This window comes from Anomaloglossus baeobatrachus, chromosome 7 (genome assembly GCF_048569485.1).
Source record: "Anomaloglossus baeobatrachus isolate aAnoBae1 chromosome 7, aAnoBae1.hap1, whole genome shotgun sequence".
NCBI classification, from domain to species: Eukaryota; Metazoa; Chordata; class Amphibia; order Anura; family Aromobatidae; genus Anomaloglossus; species Anomaloglossus baeobatrachus.
In genome coordinates, this window is record NC_134359.1 from 54,238,595 (window position 1) to 54,252,390 (window position 13,796).

The 13,796-nt window shown below is 54.2% G+C and overlaps 1 protein-coding gene across 2 annotated transcripts in view; it reads right to left on the minus strand.

Annotated features, from left to right (window-relative positions):
• The window catches only part of LRP2 (LDL receptor related protein 2), a 402,994-nt gene that overhangs the window by 28,119 nt on the left and 361,079 nt on the right, over positions 1–13,796 (minus strand). The gene's annotated exons all lie outside the window — the stretch shown is intronic.

The window sequence follows — 13,796 nt, forward strand, 5'->3', positions numbered from 1 at the left end:
TTCTGAATGCAAGAAAAACAAGTAAAGACCTCCAAAGAGACTTGTTCGCCGCAGGTATTGATATTAGTGATTCGACTGTACGGCGCAGGCTTCTGGAAGTTGGTCGGAGGGCAACAAAGCCAGTAAAGAAACAACTTCTGACATCTCCAATGAAGGCAAAATGACTAGCATGGCAAAAAATATAAATCTTGGACAAGTAGCCAGTGGAAAAAGGTAATTTTCAGTGATGAAACCCATCTTTTTGTTCAAGGGTACAGAGCAAGTGTTGTTAGAAGAAACAAAAATGAACCATTGAGAGCTGATCATATTCAACAAACTGTAAAACACCCTCAAAAACAGATGTTTTGGGGCTTTTTTACAGCTGATGGTGCAGGGAGCTTATTTCCTGTTAATTTTATGGTGAATTCATCCAAATACATAGATTTTTTAAAACGTTTTATTGCGCTATTCATGCGTAAAATTGAAGGGACATTCCAACAAGATTTGGCTTTGTGACGCCCTGGGCAAGCCAGGGGTCACAGGTCATAACACCATCACACCCTACACCCCCGGATAGGTACACCAAAGCTACATACACAAAAATCCTTGTTGACTTCCTCCAGGGGCTGATGTCCACACCAGGGGGTGGGCCAGGCGATTGGCTCCACCCACCGAGGAGTTCACAGCCATGGAGGCGGGAAAACCGGGCAGATAGAGTGAGAGTTTGGAGAGGAGAGTCAAGCTAAGGAAGTGAAGGAGGACAGTGAGAGTAGTGACAGAGAAAGTGACAGTTGAGAAAGCCTGAAGTTGGTCCGGGTGTGTGCCCCGGACTGAGAACAGCAAGGTCAGCAGACGGCGGTGACCGTCTGCAGGAGAGGCTGCTTGGAGGTTGCCGAAAGGACCGTGGACGGGTGGTGGCCCGGCGGTATCGGAGCGGTATACGAAGAGAAGCCAGCACCATTGGCAGGGGCCTTTCGGATCCAAGGCTAGGAGTCGCCGTGAATTTGCCAAATCCGTCAGTGAAGGGGACCTCTGGGTCTCCCAACAACCAAGTCCCGATTGAAGGCAACAGTCCAACCGTTAGAGACACCGCCACCGCAAAGGCACCAGTTTCTCAGGGCCAGCGCCTGCGGGCAAAGAGGGGCTCCTCTGGCACATATCCAAGCCGGGGAGCGGGTTACCGGTGGGAACCCATCGCTACCAACATAGACTTAGGTGCAGGAAAGGGACCGTCACCGTCAACTACCGGGGAAAAGCAACAGCAGCCGTCCCATGGGAACCGTCTTTCCAGCCGTGTGTTTTTACCGAGAACTGTGTCACCGTCTCAGGCTGAGTGAGTACCACAGTGCCGTGAGGCACAGCGCTGCCCCGCGTCCCTGCACCCCACCAAGCCCTGCACCGGCCCCGCCATCCCTCATCCCCCAACTCATCACTGGGCCCCGGGACAACCACCCCCTACCCACGGAGGGGAGAACTAAACAACTTTGCTGCTCCTGTCACCGCTCCCGGGATTCCCATACAGAGCAGCAGTGGTGTCCATACAATCACCACAACCGTGGGTGGCGTCACGGACAATAAACTATTCCAAAAAAACCAAACCCCTTTCACTCACGGGCGAGGAGCGCCGCTCGAGTCCCCGGGATCCGGCCCATCACTCGAGCCACCGAGCAGCAGCAGGCCGCAGCAGCAGCGGCAGCCGGACCCGAGCAGTGGGAGAGCGCAGCGTCCCCTCCTCCGCCCGCGACAACTTCGCGTCACGAACAGGATCTTACCGCTCTGCCGTTGGGTAGAGGTGCGCCTTGTGACCGCCGGAGGTGTCCGGCCGGAAAATTCCAGAAGCCGCCATCTTTGGCGCGAAGAGTTCCCGCTCGAGCGTCTTCTCGAGTAGCAGAGGCGCGAAGGCCAACACCCCGCCCAGATAGAGGAGGGGCCGGAAAGAGGCTAAGGGGGACGGAAACAAGATGTCTGCGCCCGACGGAGCCGCTGGAGGAGCAGTGGTCGCAGCCGCAGTGGCACCCATGGATGGGAATTGGCCTGCCCAGGTCCCGGCCGTGCTGGCGGGAGGTGCCGCGGCCCCGCTCTCGCTCAGGTGATGCCGTTCTCCTTGCCCTATGTGCCCGGAGCTACCTGGCTACCGCAGTATGACGGGAAACCTGATGCTTTACAGGTCTTCCGGAAAAAGCTTAACCCGCTTTTGGAATTGTACCCCCTGACTGATAAGCAACGTGCAGCGGTAGTGCTGGGCCAGCTAACCGGCGCGGCTGAGCAGGAAGCGGAGACCTGGGCTGAGGGGGACCGGCTCTCTGTAGCCACCATCTTTGAGAAGCTACAGAGTGCCTTTGAGACCCGTACCGAAGCTGAGCTGAGGATGCAGTTTTACCAGTGCCGGCAACGGTCTGTGGATAGCATTCGGGACTACGCTTTACGTCTGCAAACCGCCCTTCGCACCCTAAAGTGGGTAGACACAATCAATGAGGCGGACAGCAACAAGATGTTAGTAGAGCAATTTGTGCAGGGGATGAGGTCCTCTGAGGATCGCAAACAGCTCCGACTGTGGGCCCTGGAACACCCTGATGTGGACTTTGCTGTGTTAAAGGAACGGGCCATTAAAGCACTGCAACCCCCAGCTTCAGAAATCTCGGAGCCAGCCCGTGGCCAATTGAGACGGCCCCCGTCATGGTGGCCCCTGCCCCACCAGCCTCTCCAATGCCTACAGCTCCCAGCAGCACAATAGAAGAACTGGCAGCCCAGGTCCGCCGCATGGACGGAGATCTCGCCAAGATTCTCGCTGCACTCCAACCCTTGACCAGATCCCAGCCTCCAACCAGGATACAGCTCGCCGACAGCCCTGAGGATGTTCCCTGGATGCAGTGGAGAAGTGCTAACAACTCACAGAACAGACCTCCAACCTGCTACAAGTGCAACAAGCCTGGCCATTACTTCCGACAGTGCCCGTTAAACGAGCAACCCCTGGGGCCACGGGCCAATCCTCAGGAGTAGAACCCCGTGGCCCCCCAGACTGGCGGGACCGGTATATCGGGCCCGGCCCATCATCCCCGTGGCTGTGGACGGCATACCGGTGATGGCTCTCTTGGACACTGGATCACAGGTAACCACCATACCATACACATTATACCAGCGGTATTGGGGGACAGACGAGCTGGCACCCCCAAATACTAGTATAACACTGATTGCTGCTGATGGACTCCCATTGACCCAAGTGGGGTATAAACAAGTGGCTATGACCGTGGGGCGAGCTGAACTGTAACACCAGGGTATGATTGTGATCATGAATGAACCTGTGACCATAACCCGAAGATAGTGCTAGGAACCAATGTGATGGAGCACTGTATGGGTGATGTGTTGGCCCTACTGCAGCAGCTGCCCGCCACGGCGGCGGGGAGCCGACAGAGAGCTGTGCAGCGTGAGATCCGAGCCTTGATGTACCGCCAGCATGTAAACTCAACCAGAGGAGAGATTGGTGGAGTGAGAGTGATGGATGCTGCTCCGTTGATTGTACCCCCTAGGAGTGAGATGATGATTTGGTGTAGAGCGGCAGTAGGGCCTCAGGGGCGTGACTACCCTGCCATGATAGAGCCCATGCCCTCCGAACACTGGCCCACCGTAATGGCCGCCCGAAGGGTGGTAGATGTAAAGAAGGGGAGAGTGCCCGTGAGGGTGCTGAACTGTGGGGAGGAAGAAGTCTGTCTTCCCCGGTATGCCATCCTTGCCAAGCTGCTCACCCTGGATCCCCACACTATCCACGAGGCAGCCCCCCCAGTCTCCCCACCTACTACCAGCACTCACCCCGCCCCAAGGGGAGTTAAATGAGTGGCACCAACAGCTACACGTGGGCACTGACGATACCCCTACACATCACAAAGAAGGGGTGTACAGGGTGGTGCGGGAGTATGAGCAAGTTTTCAGCAAACATCCATTAGACTTTGGGCAGATTAAAGGGGTCCAACACCACATCCCCACCGGTGAGCACCCACCTATCAAAGAGAGGTACAGTCCTATTCCCCCTGCGCATTACCAATGCGCCAAAGATATGTTGAGGAACATGAAAGAGGCAGGGGTTATTCGGGACAGCTGTAGTCCCTGGGCCGCCCCGTTGGTGCTGGTCAAAAAGAAGGATGGCACCATGCGGATGTGTGTAGACTACCGGAAGATTAACCAGATAACGCATAAAGATGCTTATCCACTGCCCCGTATCGAAGAGTCTTTGGCCGCACTGAGAACTGCAAATTACTTCTCTCTACCCTTGACCTCACCAGTGGATACTGGCAAGTGGCAGTGGCACCGGAAGACCGGGAGAAAACCGCCTTCACCACCCCAATGGGGCTCTGTGAATTCAATAGTATGCCGTTCGGGCTGTGCAACGCCCCTGGAACCTTCCAACGGCTGATGGAGTGCTGTCTGGGACATCTAAACTTCGAGACCGTCCTGTTATACTTGGATGATGTGATTGTGTACTCCCAGACGTATGAAGCCCATCTGGAGCACCTGGCCGAGGTGTTCGCGTCCCTTGCCAAATACGGGATGAAGTTGAAGCCCTCTAAGTGCCACCTGCTGAAACCCAGAGTGCAGTACCTGGGCCATGTAGTGAGGGCAAAAGGTGTTGCCCCCGACCCTGAGAAGATCACTGCCATCCAAGGCTGGCCAAGACCAACCACAGTGAGGGAAGTAAGGCAGTTTCTGGGTCTGGTGGGGTACTACCGGCGCTTTATCAAGGGGTACACGAAGATGGCTGCACCCATGCAAGATCTCCTCGTGGGGCAGACCAAAGGTGGTAGACCCATCGGAGCCCCACTGGTGTGGGAAGAAAGGCATGAGGAATCCTTCCGCCAGCTGAAAGCGGCCTTGACCGGAGAAGAGGTCCTAGCGTACCCTGACTACGGCTGCCCATTCATCCTCTACACAGACGCGAGCAATGTGGGATTGGGGGCAGTCCTGTCCCAGGTCCAGGACGGGAAGGAAAAAGTGATTGCTTATGCTAGCCGAAAGCTCCGGCCAACTGAAAGGAACCCTGAGAACTACAGCTCCTTCAAGCTCGAGCTCCTGGCACTGGTATGGGCTATCACCGAGCGGTTCCGCCACTACTTGGCCGCAGCAAAATTCACCGCTTTCACGGATAACAATCCGTTGACTCACCTGGACACGGCCAAGTTGGGCGCATTGGAGCAGCGGTGGGTTGCCAGGCTAGCCAACTTTGACTTCACAATCAAATGCAGGGCTGGTCGTGTCAACATTAATGCTGATGCACTCTCTCGGATGCCCCACTTGTCAGAAGAAGGGTGCGAGGATGACGACCTCGAAGAGATCGAGTTGCCTGCATTTCACCAGCCACCAACTGAGAAGGTACATGTCCACCAACAACAGGTGAACCTGAATCCACTGCCCAGTCAGGAGTGGCAGGAAGCTCAAAACCAGGCACCTGCTGTCCGCCTAGTCAAGACCCTGGTGGAACAAGGCGCTGTTGGGATGGACCCTGCCGCCCCAGCTGAAGCCCAACGTTTGTGGAAGGAACGGAACCGGCTGTATCTACATCAAGGGAAGCTGTACCGTGAGCTGATCAACCCGAAGACTCATGAGAAAATCCGTCAGTTGGTTATTCCCCAAGCTGATGTGCCCACTGTTTTGCAGGCATACCATGATGGTGCTGGACACTTCGGATGGAAGAAGCTGGAGATGCTGTTGAGAGAGCGGTTCTATTGGAGTGGAATGCGGGAGTCTGTAGAGGCCTGGTGCCGAGAGTGCGGTCCTTGCACGCTGAGGAGGAAGGACGAGGCCAGCCAGAAGGCGCCCCTACACCCGATCATTACACATCAGCCGCTGGAGCTGGTCACCCTGGACCATGTCAAGCTCACCCCCAGCCGAAGTGGGTACGCCTACGCGTTGACCATAGTAGACCACTATTCGAGGTTCATGGTGGTTGTTCCAGTCAAGGACCTAACTGGTCGTACTGCCGCTAGAGCGTTCCAGGCTTATTTCTGCCGACCACATGGATACCCAGAGAAAGTGCTTACTGACCAAGGCCCGGCTTTTGAAGCAGAGGTGTTCCATGAGTTCTACCAGTTGTACGGCTGCAAGAAGATCCGGACCACCCCTTACCATGCCCAGACCAACGGCATGTGTGAGAAAATGAACCACTTGGTCCTGGGACTCCTCAAGACGTTACCGCTGGAAGAGCGGAACCTGTGGCCAAAGAAGCTACCCGACTTGGTCGATATGTACAACAACATCCCGTCCAGCTCAACAAAGTGCACCCCAGCATATCTGATGAGGGCTCACCCCGGCCGACTGCCGGTGGACCTGGAAATGGGATTGGAGGCGCCAGAAGCACTCCCTTCGACAGCTGAATGGGAAACTCGGCGGAGGGTACAATACCGGCAGATTCAAGAATATGTTGAGAAGAACTTGAGTCGGAGTCGGGAACTGTAGGAGCAGCGCTTCAATCAAAAGGCGTCTGCTGGCCCTTTTCAGCCCGGAGATGTCGTACTGAAGCGGAAGAGGAGAACCCACAAGCTGGATGATCAATGGGAACAAACCCCGTACGTCATACAGCCCACAGGATGGGAAGATGGGAAGGCCTACCAAATCAGTCGTGACCAAGGGGGCACTTTGGCCACGGTTTCCCGGGACCATCTGAAAAGGTGCCCACCAGCCTTAAGAGCGGCGGCTGAAGTACCGGTTCCCCCACCAGCAGAGAAGGCAAAAGAGGTGATCCACACTGCGATGGGAGACTTCCCAGCAGACTGGCCTACACAGAACGGCGCGGTGATTCTTCCAGTGATACTGTTCCCACAACCCGTGGATGAAGAAGTGATGGAGGCGGTCAACCGTGAGTCAGTGCCAGTGCCCAGGATGAACCTGTACCCAGCTCCCCTATGCCTCCGCCTGCCCCACACGATAGCAGGGAGGAGGAACTGATTGTTCCCTCTGCCCCACTGCCTAGCCCTACTTACACCGTACCCCGGAGGTCCACCCGTCCCAACCTAGGTAGACCCCCACTTAGGTACAGGGAAACCGTCCTTTAAAAGGGGGGAGGAAGTCTGTGTGTGTTTGAAAGTTTTGAAAAGTTTTGAGATAAAATGAAAGTAATCAACCGAAGCCTCAGCTGATTGTCAACCGTGATTGGAACCGGCCGTTGCCGGCATTGTTGTCCCCGTGGGGACCCTTCAAAAAGTTGCAGAGGGAACTCTCTATGAACAGGCCCGAGAACTTGCAGGGCAACCACAAACGTTAGTGGCTTGTAAATAAAAATGTTTCCGTTGCAGCTAACCGTTACCGCCTCCGGAGAGGCAGGTTGGAGGGAGGGCCCGCAGTAGAGCAGGCTGGGGCCCAGCCACCACCGGGACCGGTGGCTACCCTCTGGAGGGGGAAGGACAGATCCCGCTCGGTTAACTGGTTCAGGACTGGGGTCAAGGGGTGCTGCCTGTTTCTTAGAGGCAGCATCAGGGCCAGGTTACTTGGGTGGGAGAGAGCGGCAGCAGCAACCGTTAAAATGTTACCGTAACGTTTAAGAAAAAGTGCCTCCTGCTGTGGGATGAAGTTATTATGCTTGTTTATGTTTTTTATCTTTTCCAGAAAAATAAAACCGGTGTTGGACGGGCAGCCCGCGGACGGTCTGCATTTTGCTAAGGGGGAATGTGACGCCCTAGGCAAGCCAGGGGTCACAGGTCATAACACCATCACACCCTACACCCCGGATAGGTACACCAAAGCTACACAAAAATCCTTGTTGCCTTCCTCCAGGGGCTGATGTCCACACCAGGGGGTGGGCCAGGTGGTTGGCTCCACCCACCGAGGAGTTCACAGCCCTGGAGGCGGGAAAACCGGGCAGATAGAGTGAGAGTTTGGAGAGGAGAGTCAAGCTAAGGAAGTGAAGGAGGACAGTGAGAGAAGTGACAGAGAAAGTGACAGTTGAGAAAGCCTGAAGTTGGTCTGGGTGTGTGCCCCAGACTGAGAACAGCAAGGTCAGCAGACGGCGGTGACCGTCTGCAGGAGAGGCTGCTCGGAGGTTGCCGAAAGGACCGTGGACGGGTGGTGGCCCGTCGGTACCGGAGCGGTATACGAAGAGAAGCCAGCACCATTGGCAGGGGCCTTTCGGATCCCGGCAAGGCTAGGAGTCGCCGTGAATTTGCCAAATCCGTCAGTGAAGGGGACCTCTGGGTCTCCCAACAACCAAGTCCCGATTGAAGGCAACAGTCCAACCGTTAGAGAGAGACACCGCCACCGCCAAGGCACCAGTTTCTCAGGGCCAGCGCCTGCGGGCAAAGAGGGGCTCCTCTGGCACATATCCAAGCCGGGGAGCGGGTTACCGGTGGGAACCCATCGCTACCAACATAGACTTAGGTGCAGGAAAAGGGACCGTCACCGTCAACTACCGGGGAAAAACAACACCAGCCGTCCGTGGGAACCGTCTTTCCAGCCGTGTGTTTTACCGAGAACTGTGTCACCGTCTCAGGCTGAGTGAGTACCACAGTGCCGTGAGGCACAGCGCTGCCCCCGCGTCCCTGCACCCCACCAAGCCCTGCACCGGCCCCGCCATCCCTCATCCCCCAACTCATCACTGGGCCCCAGGACAACCACCCCCTACCCACGGAGGGGAGAACTAACAACTTTGCTACTCCCTGTCACCGCTCCCGGGATTCCCATACAGAGCAGCGGTGGTGTCCATACAATCACCACAACCGTGGGTGGCGTCACGGACAATAAACTATTCCAAAAAAACCAAACCCCTTACACTCACGGGCGAGGAGCGCCGCTCGAGTCCCCGGGATCCGGCCCATCGCTCGAGCCACCGAGCAGCAGCAGGCCGCAGCAGCAGCGGCAGCCGGACCCGAGCAGTGGGAGAGTGCAGCGTCCCCTCCTCCACCCGCGACAGCTTCATGCCACAATTCCAAGTGTGTGAAGAAATTCCTGGAAGAAAATAAAGTAAAAGTGCTGGACTGTCCCGGCAATTCACCAGACTTACATCCTATAGAAAATTTGTGGAGCATTGTGAAGAGACGTCCTGGCAAAACGGACTGCACAACCAAATAACGCATGATAAACCGTGCCATACAAGTGTGGTTCCATGATAAAGAATTGAAGAATTTATGCAACAACTTGGTAGAATCAATACTAAAACGCATTGAAAATCTCATATCTGCTAAAGGAGGACATACTGTATTTCTTACTAAAATTGGTATGTAACAGTGCATTATAACATTTTATTATTAAATATTAAAAAATGTGTGTTTTTTGCTTTGTCCCAATTAATTTGCACAGCGCTGTAGATGGTATAAGGTCATAACCAGCAGACCATACGCACTAGTCTTCTTCACTCATCAGCTGTCGCTGATCTTAAGCAAATTTGAATTGTATTGAATCCATTCACTCATTTCTACTACATACACTACAGATAGGATGATATATTAAAGGGAATCTGTCAGCGTCCTAATCTGACAGCAGGTATATTCAAGTAGTATATCCAGCAGTCACGTTCCAGTCATATTTAATTCCTAAAATTTATTCAAAATTTAAAAATTATATCCGCTTTTAAAGTCTGTGTTAAAATCCAATGAACAAATAGAGCAGCAACTTAAGCCCGCTACACACGCTTCAATATATCTCACAATCCGTCGTTGGGGTCAAGTTGTAAGTGACGCACATCCGGCATCGTTTGTGAGGTATCTGCGTGTGACATCTACTTGCGATCAGGATTGAACGCAAAACCGTTGATCGCAAACACATCGTATCATTCTCTAGAATTGAGCGTTTTGTTGCACGAACCTAGTCAATTGTAACGTGTGACATCCCTCATACGATTTTGGTGTCTGATGCTATGTGCGCGGGTGTGCGCTCTGCACCGCAGCTTAAAAAAGGTCTGCTTCAAAGCGCAGCTGAAAAGCTGCGTTCTGAAGCGCCTCACAATGTCTGTCATTCACTAATCTCTGTCAGTCCGTCACTATCTCTGTCCCTCACTCTCTGTCCATGTCAGTCTATCCCCCTCTCTCATATACTCACCGATCCCCGATCCCCGGCGCTGCACGGCGTTCACACTGCTCTGGCGGCTTTTACTGTTTTGAAAAAGCCGGCCGCTCATTAATCAATCTCGTATTCCCTGCTTACCCCGCCCACCGGCGCCTATGATTGGTTACAGTGAGACACGCCCCCACTCTGAGTGACAGGTGTCACACTGCACCCAATCACAGCAGCCGGTGGGCGGGTCTATACTGTGTAGTGAAATAAATAATTAAATAATTAAAAAAAAACGGCGTGCGGTTCCCCCCAATTTTAATACCAGCCAGATAAAGCCATACGGCTGAAGGCTGGTATTCTCAGGATGGGGAGCTCCACGTTATGGGGAGCCCCCCAGCCTAACAATATCAGCCAACAGCCGCCCAGAATTGCCGCATACATTATATGCGGCAGTTCTGGGACTGTACCCGGCTCTTCCCGATTTGCCCTGGTGCGTTGGCAAATCGGGGTAATAAGGAGTTATTGGCAGCCCATAGCTGCCAATAAGTCCTAGATTAATCATGTCAGGCGTCTATGAGACACCCTCCATGATTAATCTGTAAATTACAGTAAATAAACACACACACCCGAAAAAATCCTTTATTAGAAATAAAAAACACAAACATATACCCTCGTTCACCACTTTAATCAGCCCCAAAAAGCCCTCCATGTCCGGCGTAATCCAGGATGCTCCAGCGTCGCTTCCAGCGCTGCTGCATGGAGGTGACCGGAGCTGCAGAAGACAACGCCGCTCCGGTCACCTCCACGCAGGTTATGAAAACAGCCGCGCGATCAGCTGCTGTCACTGAGGTTACCCGCTGCCACTGGATCCAGCGGTGGCCGCGGGTAACCTCAGTGACAGCTCAGCTGATCGCGCTACTCACCGCCGCTCCTATCACCTCCACGCAGCAACTGAGGTGAGTTGCGCGATCACCTGAGCTGTCACTGAGGTTACCCGCGGCCACCGCTGGATCCAGTGACAGCGGGTAACCTCAGTGACAGCAGCTGATCGCGCGGCTGTTTTCATTACCTGCGTGGAGGTGACCGGAGCGGCTGTGTATTCTGCAGCTCCGGTCACCTCCATGCAGCAGCGCTGGAAGCGACGCTGGAGCATCCTGGATTACGCCGGACATGGAGGGCTTTTTGGTGCTGATTAAAGTGGTGAACGAGGGTATATGTTTGTGTTTTTTATTTCTAATAAAGGATTTTTTCGGGTGTGTGTGTTTATTTACTGTAATTTACAGATTAATCATGGAGGGTGTCTCATAGACGCCTGACATGATTAATCTAGGACTTATTGGCAGCTATGGGCTGCCAATAACTCCTTATTACCCCGATTTGCCAACGCACCAGGGCAAATCGGGAAGAGCCGGGTACAGTCCCAGAACTGCCGCATATAATGTATGCGGCAATTCTGGGCGGCTGTTGGCTGATATTGTTAGGCTGGGGGGCTCCCCATAACGTGGAGCTCCCCATCCTGAGAATACCAGCCTTCAGCCGTATGGCTTTATCTGGCTGGTATTAAAATTGGGGAGGACCGCACGCCGTTTTTTTAATTATTTAATTATTTATTTCACTACACAGTAAAGACCCGCCCACCGGCTGCTGTGATTGGGTGCAGTGTGACACCTGTCACTCAGAGTGGGGGCGTGTCTCACTGTAACCAATCATAGGCGCCGGTGGGCGGGGAAAGCAGGGAATACGAAATTGTTTAATGGGCGGCCGGCTTTTTCAAAACAGTAAAAGCCGCCGGAGCAGTGTGAACGCCGTGCAGAGCCGGGGATCGGGGATCGGTGAGTATGAGAGAGGGCTGCTAACTTCAGTCACTTAGGAGATTAGCGGTCACCGGTGAGTCCTTCACTGGTGACCGCTAATCAGGGCGCGACACAGACAGAGCCGCAGCATGACAATGAAGTCGGGTGAAGTTCACCCAAGTTCATTCTGACAGTGCGGCTCTGTCTGTGTCTGCTGTCATCTGCCATTCAGCTCTGCTACATGGCTGTCTGTGTCTGCTGTCAGCGGCCATGTAGCAGAGCTGAATGGCAGATGACATAGTAAAAACACATCCCTACACATTACACACGCTTGTCAAGTCAATAAATAAAAAAAAAAAAAAAAAGGTGCCCAATGCATACGTCACAGAACACATGATCTAAAGGATCGCACACAAAATTGACCAATTTAACATAGACTACTAATGCACGTGTGACAGAAAATGAACGACCAACGTGCAATCGCATAAGATCCCGTATGCAACCTGGGCGTGTCACATCGCAAATGCGATTGTACAACTAATTGCAACGTGTAAAGTGGGCTTTAGTTCCTGTAGTTATCCAGTTCTATGGTGATCTATAAGTTGCGGTTCTGTGTGGTGTCTGAGTCCTCCAGTTGTGCATTTATTTCCTACCCCTTTAGTGTTACTCCCCAGTTCACATACTGTCCCTCCTTTGTGGTTGTGTTTGTGTGTACGAGCTTTTGTTTACCCTAGCCCGTGCCTATTTGTGGGGTTTTGGTTACTGGGTTTACGGCCCAATCCCAGCGTGTAGGGGGTAGTATCAGGGCTAAGACAGGAGATAGGGTCACTCTGGGGGCTCGAACCTGGTTACCATCAAGCCTACCTTTGAGATAAGGGACAACGCAGGGGCCTCAGTCTTAGGGTCAGCTTAGGAGCCCCTTTTCCATCGGCATATAACAGGTAACACTCATAAAGTGGCAACTCAACAACTTCTGCCAGGATTTCCTCACTTTCCATTATTGCTAGGGTTATAACCACTGTCCACTCAGTGACCTTTCACACCCAGGACAGTCCTTCTCATCCAGAAGCATAGCCTGAGACCATACACTGCGCTTCTGTCGCGGGCGGGGAGGAGGGTGTCAGCACACTACGCTCGCCCCCCCTTCTGCTCGGGTCCGGCGGCCGCTGCTCAGTGGTGGCTCGAGCCGTAGGCCGGATCCCGGGGGTTTTCTCGAGCGGCACTCCTCGCCCGTGAGTGAAAGGGGTTTGTTGGGTGCGGGGATTGTTATAGTTCGTGACGCCACCCACGGTTGTGGTGATTTCACTACCGCTGCTCAATGCGGGGATCCCGGGGATGGTGGTGCGGAGCAGCCAGGTGTTGTGTTGCCCCTCCGTGGGCAGGGGTTGGTGATCCCGGGGCCCGGTGATGGTTTGTGAGGTGCGGGGCCTGGTGGGCGCAGGGACGCGGGGGCAGCGCTGTGCCTTGCGGCACTGTGGTACTCACTCAGCCTGAGACACGGACACAGTTTGTACGGTAAACCAAACGGCTGGTAGGACGGTCCCACAGACGGCTGCACCTGCACTCCCGGTAGGTGACGGTGATGTCCCTCTTCCTTGCACCTATGGTTGACTTGTGGTAGCGGTGGATTCCCTCCGGTTACCCGCTCCCCGACTACAATCTGGGCCGGAGGAGCTCTACACTTTGCCCGCAGGCGCTGGCCCTGAGAAACTGGTGCCTTGGCGGTGGCGATGTCTCTCTGCTTCAGGTTGAGCTGTTGCCTTCAATCGGGACTTGGTTGCTGGGGGATCTACGTCCCCTTCACTGACGGATTCGGCAAATTTGGCGACTCCTAGCCTTGCCGGGGTCCGAGAGGCCCCTGCCCTGGTGCTGACTGTCCTTCGGAACACTGCTCCAGACCACCGGGCACACAGCCAACGGGGTCCTTCCAGGAACTTCCAAACGGTCCCCCTCCAGACAGTCACCGCCGTCGCTGACCTTGCTGTTCTGGCCCTACACAAAGCTGGACCCTTCAGGCTTTCCTTCCTTCTTGTCACCTCACTTGCTTTCCTCCTT